At 41.0% G+C, this 16259-nt stretch overlaps 1 long non-coding RNA gene across 1 annotated transcript; it reads right to left on the minus strand.

Annotated features, from left to right (window-relative positions):
• Positions 1–4344: 4344 nt before the first annotated feature.
• LOC132248417 (uncharacterized) lies at positions 4345–13059 on the minus strand. Its single transcript, XR_009459605.1, has 3 exons — positions 13002–13059; positions 12120–12238; positions 4345–5292 (listed from the first exon to the last, which is right to left on the minus strand). It is a non-coding gene; the product is annotated as an uncharacterized LOC132248417 (long non-coding RNA).
• Positions 13060–16259: the final 3200 nt, after the last annotated feature.

A 16259-nucleotide genomic window follows, 5' to 3' on the forward strand; every position in this document is an offset into this window, starting at 1 on the left:
CTAAACATTGCTTAATGAGCATTAGGTTTATGTGCATTAAATTTAGTTGTGCTTAAATGTACATGTAGAAGAGCCCTTAATATACTAAGTCAAATATCATAGAGAAAGCCATATTAGCTTCCTGTGTCACTCAGAATTCAGTTCAGTAATTCAACTTAAAATCCTTTTATTAAGGTCAAAAGCCAGTCAGCCATTTTACAATGATTTTAAGTGTGCACTACAAATACTATGCAATACTATTTAGTGTAACTATCATATTTACAATATAGATATACTCACGTGTATGAGTGTTTGTCAGATATAAATTATAAACATAATAAGATACCTACATGGGTCAGAGTTTGGCAGGGCATTGCATAATCAAAACAGTACTGCTTCAACACAGATTGCTGGCAACAGCAAAGTAACCCTTTTTCTGAATGTCCTTTATTCCCCTAGACTTTCAATTATATCTTCCTTTCTTTGGACTATTCACCTTCCAGAAACTGGTCAAAACTAGCCTTGAGTTGATCATCTCTCAACCAGGTGTGTACCTTTTTCTTTCCAAGTAGGACCATAAAATTACTCCCAACCTTCCTTTCTCCATTTCCTCCAATGAGGTTTTTCTTTTCCAGAAGCCATCTGGATACTTTATTTATTCCCCTTTGTTATTTTGTTAGACTGCTTAGGACTGGCAGCACTCAAAAGCTGATCGACTAAAATCTCTCCCTTTCTTTTCCAATTTCCTAGGATATTTCACACAGATAATTATTAGCTAACAATTTAACCCTTCTTTTTTCTTTCTGTAGTTAATGCAGAGATGCCCACAAGTGGCTCAGGGCAGGTTGGGGAGGGTGCAGGCAGCACAACAGCAGATAGAACAGGGGGCAAAAAGCTGAGCAGCAGATCAGACGGGGAGCTCAGAGCAAGAAATGGACAACAGAACAGCAGCTTGGGTAAGGAAAAAGGATTGGAATGTGATTTAGGGAAGATGTGGGGCTAATATGTGGCGTAGCTGCCATAAAGGTTGGACTGGACCCCCCTGATTTACATTATTTTTTCTAAGTTTTGGATTATGCTTGGGCCATAATAATATATATTAAGCATAAAACAACGCATTAAACATCATTTTTAAATATACAAAGGGAATGTAAAACTATAATATACACTTTGCATATCATTATCTTAACTGGGTAATTCCTATTTGTAATCCTGTGATACATGGTATTTTGGACATCCTTGACCAATCTTGAATTTCTGTTAATAATTCCAGCCATTAAGTTTAATATAATAGAAAGGCATTCAATGTATATTCTGAATGAGTATCAACAATGTTGCTTTAAAATTTGGAAACTGGCCCTTTTAAAATATCAAATACGCGCATTACTGGTCAGGTACCATATTCTAGTTTTACAAAACTAACACAACCACATCACAATCACTGGCATTTGGTCAGCAATGAACTCTTCTTTGTCCAGAATTAGTTCCAGCATTGAATTATCTTGCTTTAGATACTGTACTTTCTGCATTAAGAAATCATCTTTTATTCCTAGGAAGTCTAAGGAAGCCTTGTTACTGGCTAAAGACGACGCACAGCAGATGTTTAAGGAACAGTTCGTTCTGTTCCCTAGTGGTATAAACTGGTCTAAGCTGGCCTGTTTTTATTTTCTGGTAACATTTAATGCATTTCCATTGGTGCTCATTTAAAACTAATGACATCATTTTTGTTTTGTTTTGTTTGTACCTATTACTTAGCTACTGTCTTTTACACTGATTGACTTAGATAAAGCTGGAAACTTCTTAAAAGCAGGGACTTGGCTGGTCAAATAAAAGGGTTTCTTTATATGTTCAGATATGCTACTTCAGAATAATAAGAGAAAGAAAGAGAAAGACAAAGAAAAAAAGCAGCTTTGTTCTTGGGAAAAATGTTGTCCAGGGAGTAAAAACTGGAAGTAAAAGCTAATATTTTATAACAATACTTTGGCAAGAAGACATTTTTAGTATGTGATATTTCATAATCTAGAAAACCTTTCTTTGAAGTATTAAATATTTTAAAGACTTCCTATGTTGTAGGCTTTTGGTACCTTTTTTCATAGCGGACTGGATGTTTTTGTTGGCATCTGTGAACCCAAACATATTTCTATTGTTAGTAACCAGATCAAGATACTAATATCTTAAAGCTCCTTAATCAAAAAGTGGAGCACAGAGGTAATGGAGCATCCTCAAGCAAACAAAGTTATATTTTACCTGGTTTCATTGCATATACCGTTTTTTTCCTACTGTCTACATGAATTTCAGTAGCTCCTTTTTTCCCATGCTGCAGAACATAACACATATCAGTTCCCTGTGCAACTCTCAATGCTACTCCAAGAACTGTCTGACCAAAGAGGAATTTACCAATAAAACTTTGGTTCACTTCTATAACCTTACTTGTTTCTTACTTTTTCTGTGTACAGCATCAAGCACACTGACTGTCATTAAGTATAGAAGTGGCTGATAGCTCTGGCTTTTAATATGTTGCTTAACACTTCTTGGCTAAGTACAGATAGTCAGAAAGCCCTAATTGATTCAGTCTTTTCTTTGACGGTTAGTCTAAGTTGCAAATATTGAACCAATAAGCAAATGAACAAACATTCGCTTTTGATTCAGGAAATGCAGCCACATGCCTGCAGTGGCTCAAGCCAGAAGCCAGGGGCACCAGAGCATGGCTTTCTGGCACATAGCCACCATGGGCTGTGTGTTTGCTTCCTCTTCCTGCTTCTCCTGAGGTCTCTGGGATTTGCAGTCCAGACTCAGAGCAACAGGATTGTTCATCACTTTCTCTTCCTGCTTCCAGGTGCCTCTGTGATTTGTAGCCCACAGTCACAGCCAGCACTAAGTAAGGAGGGCAGAGCAGCTACATCTTTGGGGAAAGGGTAGTTTAACTCCTCTCCCTGGCCTCAGACCCCAGCAGGGTTTGCTTTGGTGGGGGCAGGAGGGGGAGGGGCAGTGAGCTAGTCAGAGGCCAGTGAGCCACTCCTCACTGTTCCAGCTAAGGAGCAGAGAGGTGGGGCTAGCCCTGCTTTCTGGAGCAGATAGCACAGCCCAGCCTAGGGCTACAAATGCTGGGATACTGGAGGACTTCAATTTAACTTGAACCAGGAAGGGGTCTGGGACAGAAGTTTCATAAATCTTAAACCAGTTTTAGCCGTTTTGAAACTGGTTTATGTGCACTGAACTTCTATTCTGTTACAGGTTTACACCAGTTTCTGATCACTTAAACCACTTAATGTTTAACTTCTATCCCTAGTCCTCATGATAAGACCTTTTTCATTATATTTTTGCTAAACCTTAATTGTTTGGCCTATATTTCTTTATAATTAGTTTCAGCTGTAGGCTGGACTTTTTGGAGGTATGACAGGGGATATGATTCAGCTATTTTTGAGAGGAAAACATGGAAAAATACATTCTTTGTACAGAGAGAATGGGAGGCCGAAACTTATAGCAGGATGAAAGGGAAGACTGGGAATTTTGGGGTAATGAGACTGACATTGAGAGCCAGGAACAAGAGAAGGGGGAGGCTGGAAGTAGCTGAACATGGAGTCATTAATTGCGGGGTCCATTTAGATAGAGAAGCTAGGGAAATATGGGAGCTAAGCTCCTTAGTTAAACTAAAGGAGCTAGATGGTGGTTAGTGGTTAATATGGGACTGGCTGGGGAACTGGGGAGACGATGGAACTCAGGAATGATTTGGAAGGAGGACATCAGGCATGACTGGGCATAAAGATTATGACTGTTGAGAAGCTTGAGGAGCAAAGACAGTGATTAAGTGGTCAAGAAGAATAGGAATGAGAGAAGAAGCCACAGAGGAAAGCATTAGGACTGGAAATGGGGCAGGGCAAAAAGAGTGAAGTTTGTAGGAAATAGAAAGAGGTATATATATATATATATATATATATATATATATATATATATATATATATATATATATATATATATATACACACACACACACACACACACACACACACACACACACACACACACACACACACACGACAGCATATAGTTGTCTGCCATCTGGAATGAATTGAAGATAGTTTCACCATTCTTCTGATGTCAGTAAATTCCATATTTACACAAATATAAGACAAGCCCCCCCCCCCCCCAAATCAATATGGGGGGTGGGGGGAAGAACCTCTTATCTTATACTCGCATGCAGGAAAACTTCATTAAATACTTCATCTATCATTAAAGTTGCTGCCAAAAGCAGCATGTGCTCAGTAATGGAAACTAACTATGAAGTTGATTAAATGCGACTGACACTAAGCATGGCTCATGTATTAGTATTAGGCAAACATACTAATGGGAACTTTTTAAATGTATTTCTATTGTATACAGACAGACATACAGACAGCATCATCTTTTCTTCACACACCTTAAAATACATTTAAAGCCTGCGCACCTGTTACAATAGATGCACCCACACCTCAGCGCTCCCACATGACCGTGCACGGCCCTTTCCCCAACAGTCTCTTAGTTCCAACCCCAGTTGGGGTTTACATTCTCAGCTCATTCACTGTCCTTGTTGCTGTCACTGTCACTGTTGCTTGCACTGCTGCTGTCCTCATCACTGTTTCAAAGTCTGCTTGTGTTGCTGTCTTCTTCATAATTAACCACTCCCCCTATCAGGGTGTCTTTGAACAGCCTTTGCCAAGTGTCCCTTTGCAATGTGGACTAGGCTGCATCTTCTCAGTCCTCTCCCACTGATTTCCAGTAGTAGGACTGGAGTTCACTCAGAAACATTTTAACAGTCTGTTTCCTTGAGCTCCATGTGTCTGTACATCAGTAGGTTCCTGCATTTCCATAGGGCGCTCCTGATGCAGGACACAAACTGGTCGAAGTGGGTTGTCCGGGATCCCTGTTGTTTAGTCAGGTGTCTGTATAGTGTCACCTCTCTTGTCATCAGCCTGACTCTTGTCACCTCTTCATGGATCCAGCTTACACCAAGCATGCATGGAAAGAGGTAGAGACAGAGGCATAGGAGCTGGTCAATGGTCTCTCTCACACCTTGGCAGATTTCCCTGGGGCAGCTGGGTCAAGTCCCTCACCCCTCTCTGTGTCCCCACACTGACACTGGGAGTACGCAGTGAACTATTAGCCAGTTCAATGCTCTGTGGTCCTTTCATAGATCTTTGTGGAAGATCTGGTCCCAGATGGCCTGGTAGTCATCTTCAGGTAGCAGCTCCATGGTCGATAGCCTGTGTCAGTCTCTGACTGCCTTCTATATTTTCCTGTGGTTGGACATAGTTGCTGGGCTTTCCTTTTGTGAACCTACCACAAAGATAGGTTACTGGAACTCCTCTGAATATGATACACGGTAGTGCCCATTTCAAACAGTTTCCCTCAGTGGTGATTCTTTTCCAAGTCATGGTGAAACACTATATTGAATACTTTTTGACTTCTTCAGTGGAGCTATGCATTTCTTTCCCATTTCCAATTATTCCTGTTTATTCTCCAGCTTTAAATGTCTGGTAAACATTAACAAACAGGACTCGAAGCAGTTCACCCAGAATCCCTCTTTCGCCCCTTCTCTAAGCATGTTGCATATGATTAGCATGGCCTTACGCTCTATGAGGTGGAGTTGGGCCAGGTTGCCATATGCCTTATCTGCATATAATTTTTTGGAAAATCCCAGGACTCAGGACAAGAACATGTAGTTCCAGTCATGAGTGGGGGGGGGGGGGTGGCAATTAGCACATGGATCCTTTGTGGAGAGTATCTGGAATACAAACATATACTAAGCAGTGCTGAGCTGTGGGCTCACCATAGCTTGAAATGCTGTTGACTCTGCTGGGGCCCAGCCCAGTGAACTATATTGTTAGGGTAGCTTGTCATAATTTATGCTTTAAAGTCACACCTGTTTATAGAGTGGTAAATTATAGCATTGTTTAAAGTTTTCTTTTGTATTCAGGCTAAAGTTCTGTATAGCCTCACTGCTATCTGAACTTTTCATTTTGCTGGTGTTTGCAATATCAATTGGCCTTTTTTCTTGCAAGCAGCTTGTGGCCTTGAGTTTGCTCACATGATGTTTCTTTCCTTTTTCTATCACTGTGAGAAGGTTTTCTAACACAACATAGTAATAATTTTGTTAATAGCTCAAATTAACTGAACTTGGCACTAATCAGCTGAACCAGAGGGATGAAATAATTGGATATGTTAGTGAAAGGTGATAAAGGAAACCAATGGACAGTGCTTAAAGTAAGATACTAGAAAAAGGCCAAATTAAGAGGTGTGCTTATAATGGGGACATTGAACAAAGGAATATGCTGGCAGGATAACATATGAGCAATATGCTGACTGCAGATAGACCAATCCAAAAGCAAGGAGTCAAAGGAGTCAAGTTAAAGAAAAGCATAAAAGGGGGAAGCAAGAAAGTTAAGTGTTGTCGTCGTCGTCATTTACATCATGAATCCAGCTTTCAACACCTGTCTAGATCATGCCAGCCAACTACGTGCCCTTTGCTTCAAGAACTGAGTGGCCATCTTTTCTGTAAGGGAAAGTAACATCTGGGATTGGATGAGGTCATTCTACTAAGTGTTTTTTCTCTCTCTCTGAATATAGAAACTGCTGAGATAATACTTGTTGTATTAATAAAGTTAGACTTTGATTTTAGGACACTGAGTTATCTGTGTTCATATTTCACATTCCATTTAAGGGTTAATTGTGCTTAACAATCCCTAAGCACTATCTGCTGATCAGTGGTGCGAACAATATGGTAAATCATGAGCCTTTTGGCTTTGGACTGATGTCATGCATAGTTTGTATTATATACCAAGTACAGAAGTACTGCTTTAAAGTGTGCTTATGGACTACCTGTGCTGAAACTTGAAGCCTATATGCAAACTATTATAGGTATGTTTATTTCAAGGTCAGTGTTTTCAGATTTGCCCTTCATTCCACGTGCTCAGGTACAGCAAGGTTTCATAGTAAGAAGGAGCTGCAGGGGGAAGAACTTGGGGAGGGCAAGGGGGCTACCTGATCCCCCAGATTTAAAATTTTCCTTGATGTAGTAGTGGGTGGGATAGGAGTTCAAGGCAAACCTCCAATAATTAGATTCTATTCCTGGAAAATTATAATAATTTTATAAATTTTTCATATGTAGAATCTAATTATTGGGGGGGTCATTTTCTATTAGAGTAAATATGGAATCTATGAAATTCAGAGGGAACAACCTACTACTGCTATCATTTAGACTGTTACCTGAAGTGGCAAAAAACTATGTGGTGCATCTAAAAGGTTCCAGTCCTGCTAATGACGCATCTGGGTGCTATTGAAACCCTGTGTTCAAAACAGGGTTTCACAAGCTTGTTATAAATACATTTTAGGACCACACATTGAATAATAAATCAAAATAGTGAAAAGCTTCTCATTAAGTTAGCAATTACTGTCCATCCTGTGCACTTAATATAGCAGAGGTCCTGTGGAAAAATAACATGATCATGTAATTAAAAGCTGGATCCTTAATGCACATGCATACAGGGACTGAATTAAGGTTTCAGAGACCGTCTTAATTTTGGCATCTCCTAATTTTAAATGCTTGACTTGTAACCTTAATATTCTTTATCATAGTTATTCTTGTGGATATTTCTAGACTACAGAAATATGATACAAGCTTAATGATTTAAACCAGTTCAGATCTACTGCCTGTTCCTCCAGTGTAAATGTAGGAAAAATTCTGATGACAGCCCAATCAGAGTACATAGATTAGAAGAAAGGAAAAAAAGCCCTCATCTCTCTAGAAATCCTGTTAGTTTTTGCAGGGGGATGGCCTACACAAAGAAGAACTAAATGCAAACTTAAGTTTGGGCTCCCATATTGTGGAAGTTGTGTAAAGTTTCTTATTGAATTACAACCCAAATCTAAAATAAAGGTAAAATAAGGTGATATGCAGATATCAAAGACATCTAAATTCTACAAAACTCCAAAGTGCATCCATTTGTATCAGGGAAATGATTTTTTTCAAATCACTTATTTCAGTGACTTTTTTTTTTTTTTTTTTACACTGCCAATTCAGTTATTGTACAAAAGCACATTTAAAACCCTTTTAAGAGGATGAGTGATTTAAAGCTCTTTATACTAATTTCATAGTGATTTACAGTGCTTGCTCTTGATGAATTAAAAAGTTGTAATTATCTTAGTAAAGTTCAAGCTCACAGTAAAAACCTTGACTCCAGCCAACACCAGTCCAGAATACCTTAATGCGATGAAAAGGACTTAAACTAGTTTAAAGAATTACTCCCTAGTCAACAATAAAATAATCTGAAGCATTGCTATTTCACATTCAGTATTTGGAAGACTTAAATGTCACAGATCCATGTGTTACATTGACAGTAAAGTTAATACTCTTCACTTATTACTCATTTAGTTCTATTCTACAAATAGGGCAGTGGACTAATTTAAAGTTATATGCACTGTTTGATACTTGCAAAAAAAATGAGTGAGTACAATAATTTTTAATGATGTGCTATGGGCTTAGGTAGCATAATAGTTTAATTCACCTGTCTCTCAGCTCTGGAGGCTTGACGTCAAATACAATTTAGGGCATGTGTAAAATGAACTTTATAGTCTCATTTTAAGCATTAGTGAAGATTTGTCCACAAGAAACCTACCAAAGATAAAGGCGAAAAAAGACTGTACTAAAAGTATAGCAGCAGAATAACTAGGAAAGAATAATGAAATGACTAGGCATGTGAGACCATGTTCCAGACACATAGGAAGAAAGACAAGTTACAAGAGATGTGGTTTAATTAGGCTGCAATCTGAATAATTTAACTGAACTGGGAACCTCAAGCAGTAACCCATACAGTTCAGGTGGTCACTCCTTTCTTAATAATTTCTGCATGATGGAGTTACCTTAAGTCTACCACCTCCTCACAGCTGATCCCCAGCCAGTTCCTGGTACCTTTCATATGGGGGTTAAAGGGCTGTGAAAAAGCAACTGTACCTGACAGTAGGAATCCTAATGCTTAGAGATATTTCCTTCAGTCCACTTCCAATTTCAGTTTCATTACAGAATCAGACCCCATGACTCCTGCCACCTTCTAAGCTGACCATTGGGTTGGATCCACATGTGTTTCCCTGAGTTCAAACAGCAGCAGCACAATATGTGCTGCTGGTACTTGTCCCTGGCAAACATCCTTGCAGTTGCACCCTGGTGTGTGGCTCATTGCACCAGATAGGGTAGAGGAGGCTGGAGCCAGCAGGTGGGCTGGCCCCAGCAGCTTTACCTGGGGCCATAGGGACCTGCGAGGGCTGTACCTGCAGCAGTCAGGCAGCATGGATCCTGGCCAGCAGCTGGAAAATGGCTCTGGCTGGCCAGGCTCTGGTTTTGGGTGGTGCGTGCTGCTGCCCCACATACCACCCTGCTTCTTTAGCTTCATTTTTTTTGGTACTAGGGAACACCTGCACTTGCGGTGCATGCGGTGTTGCAGACGGGTCTGTGGTGCCGCATGTGCATGCTCATCAGGACATGAGCATGTTGATTATCTGCTCACTAGGAAATCTGCTGAGACCACTGAACCATTTTACTCCATTAGGCCAAACACTGTCAGATAGTAGTTATCCATCCGACACCTTAAAGTTGAGACAACTTGAACCTTACCTCTTGGCTTACCAGAGCTGTTGCACTATGGTTAAGACTTTAGGCCAGTGGTCTTCAGAACTTCCTAAAGTCAAATAACCCTTTCATATAACTTCTGCTGCAAAACCTCTACTCCTATCCTTAAGGCTGATGTGGAGAGTGAGAGCAGAATTTTAAAGAATCAAAAGTTTGCTGAAATGTTGTTACAGTAAAGTCCTGAAGTGTGAAGCATCACGATGTTTGTGCTTATTTTCTGTGGTACAGGGACCCAAACTATTAAATAGAGAAAGCCTCACCTCCTGTAGCTTTTGCCTCCTTTACTCAATAGACAAAGTTTGCCTTTCTTGGGCATTTATAGACGTGCTCTGAGGGGGGGGGAGGGGGAGGTAGGGGGCACTTTCATTTCGTTTTTAATTAAACTAATTAAGAGCACCCAGAGCATCATGTGTATCAGTATCCCCAAGCTGAAAAATGACGGCAGGGCACTTTAAACTAAAGCTCATTCAACTAGTTTTAGTTCAAAGGTACCCCGCTGCCAATTTTCAGTGTGGGGACATGGATACATGTGATGCTGGAGTCTGCTGGAGCACAGTGATTACCATGCTCCAGCAGACTCAATGAATCAAGTCCGCTTTGATGTGCTGGAATTACAGCGCATGGGAGCAGCCTCTTTGCATGTGTATAGGAGCCCCTTTTCCATAAAAAAATAACAAAGATTTGCAATCAGAGAAGCAGTGAAACGGGAAAAAAAAAATTAAGAAAATATAAAAAAAGTACAAAATTTGAAGACAACTGAAAAAGGACAAATAAGTTTTAGAGCAGGAAGTGGTGGCAACTAGCATCAGCTAGAAAAGCTAATTCAACTTTAGATAATGAGATATTCAAGGGGAGAAAGAAAAGTGAATTTCAGAAACAGGAAGAATGAAGAAAAAAAAATCCTTGAGTTGTGCTGAAGCAGAAATGGTGGTTCTTTCTTGGTTTTTATGGAGAAATGCAAGAGAGATTTCATTCAGTTTTGAAACAGTATTGAAGAGATAGGTTCAATGAAGAAATCGTTCACAATGAAGAAAGAATTGGAAGAGCTAATGTTGCCTTGATCCAGCACCTTGGAGGCCAGCAACTAACACTTAACCTTATACTATAATCAAACTGCTATCAATCTACACATGGAAGTCCAAATGGCATGAGTATTATTGTGCACAATTCTTCCTATCATTGATTTTTACTCATGGTGCTGACCCTCTTAATTGTAGAAACAATTCACAAAGATGATGAAAAAATTGAATATCTCAGTGAAAATCATCACGTCCTGGGAAAGTACAACGTCATAGCAAATCAATATATGATCTTCAGTATTCAGGGTGTTTGCTAAAGAACATATATTCAAAATGTATAATAGTTTGAGGTCCAAATGGTCCTTGTATGAAGTAGTGACCAAGGAATAAATTAGTGAGCAAGGGCAGATTGCATATTAAATCACATGTTCTTAAAAACGAGCTAGTGAAAAAATGTTTGAAAAAAAAGTTGCTTTGAGATCCTATAAGCTTTCAGATTGTATGAGCAAACAAACTTCGTTTTTTCAGACTGCATTTCTGGTTTAATTTTATTAGCAATATTCATAAGCAGCTTCAACAATAAAACTGGTCCTGCTTACTCCAAAGGAAATGTCTGAGTATTATGTGCTCTGGTGACAACAGGTAAGGTTCACAGAAGTTGGGGGGAGGAATGAAAGATTTCATTAGTGCTGGATGTAGCACTAATGAAATATAGCTGGAACATGTCAGCAAACCAGAATGGCATAATAAAAATGTGAACTATTTAAGAACTTCTTTGTAGGTCCTAATAAAGGACATGATATTTGAAGTTAGCTTAGTCACTTTAATACTAAAGAGTCTGAGAGGTAAAGAAAAAATTCTCAGTGATGCAGATGACCATTTCAGTCACAGACAACAGTTTTGTCTCAAAGAATGACTCAACTCTGATTGACAGAACGCTGCTTAAGATTTTGTCCCCATTAATTTCTTGAGTCTTCACCTCCTTGTAAGGAATATCATCTAAAAGATGCTCTCTCAGATGCACAGTATGTTAGCAAATTAACTCAAAATTGACCATACATGTAATGTTCAAGAAATTACAAACACACGTACACGTATAAAATGCATCCCTAATACTTAATTCATGACTGTGACTGCTACTGAAACATCAGATAGCGTAAAAGTGTTTGACAGCTGGACCTGCTTCACAGGATTGTAGAGATAGTAGATTGTTAGGGTTAGGCAGCTGGTAGGGGGTAAAAATAGGTAATAAAACAGTAACTATAACAAGAATTGATATGTATACTGCACTGTAGCATTACTATTCCAAGAGGTCTTTACCAGGTATAAGAGAGAAACTGCCCTTCTGCAAATATAAAGCAATTATCACATCTCCCCTTGTTCATAAATGACAAAGGACAAACTTCAAACAATCAAACTCACACTTTTTAAAAAGTATTAAAAAGAGGAAAATCTGCTCTTACCTGAAGGAAACACATACTCAAAGTGGAGTACTGCCAGTTATTTTTTACATATAAATACCATCCTGCTGCTTCAAGGCAAGTTGTCTCATATTAGATGAAATTAATATCCTGCTTGGTACCTGTAACAGAGGGCCTTCTTGGGGCTGCTTTCCCTCTGGCCTGCCCACTTGTTTCTGGGCTAACCGCCCACCTTCTCCCCCTCCATGCCTTGTTGTTAATTAGTTAAATGATGTAATTAAGCAGGAGGCTACCCATTTCCTGCCCCGATGCCAGGGGGCACTATCTGCAGCTCCATTCCTCCCCTACACCACAGCCCAAGCCTTGCTAATGGCATCCATAGTTCTCATAATCATCGGCTCCTTGCTGGGCCCCAGAATCCTACTATTGAACCCCTCTATGAGCCCTCTATTCTGGCAGCCTAATCCGCCTTCATTCTCAGCAAACATGGCTCCCTGAGCTGCTTCCCCCTCACAGGTGTGGTCCCCCCACCAAGACCTTTGGCTACTAGCCCTGGCCCACCTCCAGGCCAGTCAGAACCCCAGGCCCTCAGCTCTTGGACATTCCTCATGGTGGGTCCCTTGGCCCTTCACCCCTTCTGGTCCTGGCCCCAGCATCAAACAGTTGGGGGAAATGTCAGACAGGATCATAAGATCATGGCCTCATACTCTTCCTCTGGGGTCCACCTTCCAGACCCTCCAAACAAGGGGGTAACCCAGCTGGTTGTGGGGGCTAGGGGATAAGGCACCCCAACCCACCTTTCACTGGGGTGGTAAACAGCCTGGCATTTCCTGGGGGCTCCCATGCCACTGGGAGCCCCACCAGGCCACCCACTCCCAGCAGGGTGCAGTTTTAGGTCATACTCAGGACCAGGAGCCTCCTTACCATCCCCTACAGCTCCTCCTTTATCTCTAGATGACACCAGCAGCCCTCCAGCCAGGCAATGTTGTTGCCTGGCCTCCAACAGCAGAACTGCCCTGTTTATATAGGCAGCCCCAGATGCAAAATGGCTGCCCTCATCAGGCACCTGGCAGCTGCCAGCTCCAGGCCCTTAAAGTGGCAGGCACAAACAGTGCCCTGCCACAGTACCCTTCACCATTCCTCCAGGCCCTTGCTTGACCTCTGCACTGACTTAGTGCAGGTTGACCTCTGGGTAAACTGGGACCCTATTCATATGAGTGGGGCTCTGTTTAAATGGAGGAGTCTTCTATGGCCGACCTCACTGTGTGTTCATGGGCCTAGTAAGCAAACATTCTCTTTGTTGGGTGGAAGCCAAATCCATCCTAATCAGAGAACTTAGACAGTCTACCCTGCTGCTTCCTGCAAGGAAAGAGATCCCTTATATTGTCATCTTCTAGTTCCTTTCAGTGAATCTTTATAGTATAGACTAGTATACAGATCAGAATTTATATACAGGACTAGGTCTCTACTGACTTCAATGGAGTTACATCAATTAGAAGCAGCTAAAAAATTGGGCTATGCTTTTTCATTTCTATGCAAAATCAGTTAAACAAGTGATTCCAAGGCATGTCTACCACAAAGACTAGGTGGATATAAAAGTAAATGATAAAAGCAAGCTATTTTTTAGTTATCCTCAAAAGATTAGGATGCATTTAATAAACAAAATGTTTATATAATGACTGCATAACTCTAGCATGCTTCACTTAACTTTGATTAAATGTTTAAAAATGTATAATTTTGAATTAGAAATGAAGGAAATTATGGTATGTGAAAGTTATGAGGGAAATAAAAATACTCTTTGAACTAAATTCTACTTCACCACGAAGATGGCTAAGTAGCACTTACTAGGGGTGTACGAAGTGGGCCATATTCAATTCAGATTCAGGCTGATTTGGGGGACAGTGATTTGATTAATTGATTTGAATCACTGTTCCTGATTTGATTTGGCCAAATCCGAATCTGAAGATTCGATGCTGATTCAGAGAATCAGTGATTTGGACATAGACACAGCTTTAAATGTTTTTTCTACATACCTCGAGGTACCAGCATAGCTTGTGAATGCTGCAATGCTGGGGTGCTTGGAGCATCCCACAGGAGAGGGGGAGGGGCATTCACGTGTTTGGCAGCAAACCCAGAAGTGGACCAGAAGTGCTTCTGGTCCACTTCTGGGTCTGCTGTCGAGTGCGCTGGGGATCCCTCCCCCGCACTCCCGAAGGACACTTCATTTGTTCCACCAGCTCAGAATTCACGAGCCACCTGGTATCTTGAGGTATGTACAAAAAACATTTAAAGCTGTGTCTATGTCCGAATCATCAAATCTCTCTGAATCTCTCCGAATCAATTCGGAGGGTTCCAATTTGATTTGGAGAGATTAAAGGGTCTCCTGATTCAATTCAGATTCAGAGATTCAGCCACTGATTCAGGCTCAATTTCCACTGAATCGAATCAGCGACTGAAGCGTTGCACTTACTCAATTTTTAGGCATCTAAGTCATGAGCATTGTACTCCTTCCAATATAATGGCTAGAGTCCCAATAAGATATCTACCTTTTTACCTTACTGGACATATTCAGAAGAATTCAATGTGGCCATCAAAGTAACTGATTTCATTTATACTCTGTGGTAAAACAAGTTTCTTGTAGAGTCTCATAAGTACTATGCAAGACCCCCAAAACTGTCATAATCTGGAAAACCACAATATCACAACAGCATGGTATTGCCCACCTTTTAACCCATATCTTAGTGGATGAAGTTCAGAACATGGAACACCTAGATTCTAGATCTACCACAGGAAGGAATCATCAGGCCATGTCTAGGCAAGGTTGAGAATACTTGTCTCCTGAATCAAGACCATTGGCCACCAAGAGGGGGGGAGATTCATAAGTCAAAAGGAGATCAGGCAAGGGGGAGCCTGACTGTGTGGCCTAAAAAGCTGACAGTGCTATGGAGGGAACAAGCCCATGTTTCCAAAGTTGTTAGTGCATTTTCCATTACAAAGCCATTGGAAAAAACCTACATAAACAGCACTGAGCAGAGCAAAGGCTTTTTTAGATAGCACTTCACCTGCTTTGAACTCCCAGTGGGGCTAAATATTTTCCTCTAGTATTTGAAGGCATTATTGTAGTGCTTTTTCATGTAGGAAACAACACTTGGAAGATGATATCCAGATCCTCAAGAGGAAGTAGTGTGTACTTGTGTTTGGAGAGAGGAAAATGAAGCCTCATAGGTCTTTAATAGTAAATCTCAAGGTCTGAGACTTTTCTTTTTAGAAAAATAAAGTTCATACATGTACATTCAGCATTTGGGGTGAGTGAAATGGGCTATATTCGATTTGGATTCAGCCTGAATTGCGGACAGTGATTCAATTTGTTAATTTGGATCACTGTCCCCGATTTGATTTGGCTGAATCGGAATCTGAAGATTTGATGCTGATTCAGAGAATCAGCAATTCGGCCATAGACACAGCTTTAAATGTTTTTTCTATGTACCTTAAGGTACCAGGCACAGCTTGTGAATGCTGCAATGCTGGGATGGATGGAGTGTTCCACAGGACCTCAGGGGGGTGGGTGGGGACGTGTGCTCAGCAGTGAACCTGGAAGTGGATCAGAAGTACTTCTGGTCCACTTCCTGATCCACTAGGGAACATGCTGGGGAGACCCCCCCTGCATCTCCCTGGCTCAGCAATTGGCCACAGAGGGACCCCAGATGCCCCCCCCCCACCCAGTAGGCACCAGTTGCCAAGCCAGGAGGATGGGGGGGTTGGCATGCACTCTCTGGCAGACCTGGAAGTGGACTGGAAGTGCTTCTGGTCCACTTCTAGGTCTGCTGCCGAGTTCTCTGGGGAGCCCCCCACACTCCTGTGGGACACTCCATCCACCCCAACATTGCAGCATTCACAAGCTCCTGGTACCTTGAGGTATGTAGAAAAGAACATTCGAAGCTGTGCGTATGTCGGAATCTCTGAATCTTTCCAAATCTCTCTGAATCGATTCGGAGGGTTTCGATTCAATTTGGAGAGATTAAAGGGTCTCTTGATTTGATTTGGATTTGGATATTTAGCCAGTGAATCAGGCCAAATCTCTGCCAAATCGAATCAGGGACCAAAGCTTCATACAGCTCTATTTAGCATTATCCAGCATTCAGCATTCTCTAGCCATCTGTTAGTAGTCCATTTGCTCCTAGT

Source organism: Alligator mississippiensis, chromosome 2 (assembly GCF_030867095.1).
Source record: "Alligator mississippiensis isolate rAllMis1 chromosome 2, rAllMis1, whole genome shotgun sequence".
Classification (NCBI taxonomy): domain Eukaryota; kingdom Metazoa; phylum Chordata; order Crocodylia; family Alligatoridae; genus Alligator; species Alligator mississippiensis.